The 2,570-nt window shown below is 43.5% G+C and overlaps 1 pseudogene; it reads right to left on the bottom strand.

The window, feature by feature from the left end:
* Positions 1-640: 640 nt before the first annotated feature.
* Positions 641-755, bottom strand: LOC127485403 (U2 spliceosomal RNA; annotated as a pseudogene).
* Positions 756-2,570: the final 1,815 nt, after the last annotated feature.

Genomic DNA, 2,570 nt, shown 5'->3' with positions numbered 1-2,570 from the left:
CATGTCAGGGTACCTGAAGAAAGGACAGTCTCTTCAACAATGGTGCTGAGAAAATTGGATCGCCACATGCAGAAGTATGAAACAAGACTCCTACCTTACACCTTAGACAAAAATCAACTCTAAATGGATCAAGGATCTAAATCTGCAGCCTGATGCCAACAAATTACTAGAGGAAAACATTGGAGAAATTCTGCAAGACACTGGCATAGGCAAAGACTTTTTGTAAAAGACCCCAGAAGCACAGACAATAGAAGCAAAATTAGATAACTGGGATTACATTAAGCTATGAAGCTTTTGCACTGCAAATGAAACATTCAACAAAGTGAAAAAGCAACCAACAGAACTGGAGAAAATAGTTGCCAACTATGATACTGATAAAGGATTAATATCCAGGATCTATAAAGAGCTCAAGAAACTCAACAACAACAAAATAAATAATCCAGTTAAGAATGGGCAAAGAACACGAACCAGGATTTTTCAAAGGATTAAATTCATACAGCCAACAGACACATGAAAAAATGCTCAGGATTACCATCCATCAGGGAAATGCAAATAAAAACCTCAATGAGGTTTCACCTCACTCCAGTTAGAATGGTTATCATCTGAAAACCAAAACACAATGCTAGTAAGGATGTAGGGAAAAGAGTACCCTAATATACTGTTGGTGAGAATGTAAACTAGTACAGCCATTATGGAAGACTATATGAATACCTCAGATACTACACTTGATCTTAGCCAAAAGGCTGAGAAGCAGTCTGTGGAGACCTCAGAAATCTGAATATAGATCTACTATATGACCCAGCCATCCCACTCTTGGGAATTTACCCAAATGAAATGAAATCAGCAGATGAAAGAGTTATCTGAAGTCCTATGTTTATTACAGCTCAATTCACAATAGCTGAGATATGGAATCAACTCAGATGTCCATTATCTGATGACTGGATAAAGAAAATATACACTATGGAATACTACTCAACTCTAAAAAAGAATGAATGAAACCCCATCCTTTGCAAAAAAAAATGGATGCAACTGGAAACCATTATGTTAGTGAAATGAGTCAGTCTCAAAAAGACAAATATCTCATTTTCCCTGAACTAATATACAGAATACAAAAAATGTAATGTATATGAACAAAGTTGTCACTTTGAGATTTGATTATTGTTTGTAGCCCTTGTCCATACTCCTGAGGAACAGTGGTTTTTCTACTAACTAATTGTGTAATTATTTAATGGAGGGTTAAGCTTGTGATTATAAAACGCCTATTCTCTGAGGGTATCATTCCCATCACTTTGAATCCAAGGTTCAAAGAATTAAAACAACTGGTCGGGGCCAGCACCATGGCTCACTTGGTTAATCCTCCACCTGTGGTGCCAGCATCCCATATGGGCACTGGGTTCCAGTCCCGGTTGCTCCTCTTCTAGTCCAGCTCTCTGCTGTGGCCCGGGAAGGCAGTAGAGGATGGCCCAAGTGCTTGGACCCCTGTACCCACATGGGGGACTAGGAAGAAACACCTGACTCCTGGCTTTGGATTGGCACAGCGCCAGCCATAGTGGCCATTTGGGGAGTGAACCAACAGAAGGAAGACCTTTCTCTCTCTCTCTCTCTCTCTACCTGTCAAATAAAAAAAAAAAAAAAAAAAAAAAAAACAAAAAAAACCACGTCCATGGGATCTGTGAAGGTTCATTTTAGTTGTCATGTTGCCTGGGCCAAGGAATACCTACAGATCTGGTAAACCATTGCTTCCGGGAGTGTCTGTGAGGGTGTTTCTGGGTTGGGGGGGAGGGATGGAGGTGAAGTGGATGGGGAAGACACACCCTCCATGTGCATGGGCACCATCTAAACAGCTGGAGTCCCAGATAGAGTGAATAGGACAATTTGCTCTTTCCTGGAGCTGGAGCACACATCTTCTCCTGCCCTTGGACATCACAACTGCAGGTTCCTTGGCCTTTGGACTCTGGGTCTTGCACCAGAGACTCTCCAGACTCCCAGGCCTTAGGCCTTGGACTAAGAGTTACAGCACTGACTTCCCTGGTTCCGAGGCTTTGGACTGTAAGTAAGCCACACTGCCAATATCCATCTCCATGTTCCAGATGCCTATGGTGGGGCTTCTCTGCCTCCACGGTCGTGGGAAACAATTCCCCTAATAAATCTCTCAATACAATGTATCCTATGGGTGCTGTCTCTGTGGAGAGCCCTAATTCAATATCATCCATTGCTTTTACAGTGACTGATAGACATGAAATCAGTCAGAATTCTTGCACCAAACTCTGCTTAGAAGAGGCCAACTATGGCCCCCAGGCCTCAGGAGAGCTGGGGTGGGACCTGTCCCCTGGCGGTGGAGTGAGGGCAGAACAGGCAACTAAGAGTAGGCTGTTGGATTGGGTGGGTAGCACAGGGTGTCTGTCTCACTGCCATCAGAGGAGCCCCTCCAGACCGAGACACCCAAAGTCTGCAATAACACATCCATCTCGGGAGACTTCTACTTGTTCCTTGGTGTCAAAGACAAGGGACCCAGGAAACCAGGATGACTGAGTGGGTCATTTTGCAGTCATTACCACCCATGCCAGTGA

The sequence above is a fragment of the Oryctolagus cuniculus genome, chromosome 1 (genome assembly GCF_964237555.1).
Source record: "Oryctolagus cuniculus chromosome 1, mOryCun1.1, whole genome shotgun sequence".
Classification (NCBI taxonomy): domain Eukaryota; kingdom Metazoa; phylum Chordata; class Mammalia; order Lagomorpha; family Leporidae; genus Oryctolagus; species Oryctolagus cuniculus.
Note: the sequence above shows the minus strand (reverse complement) of the source record. Positions and strands in the feature narration are given on the sequence as shown.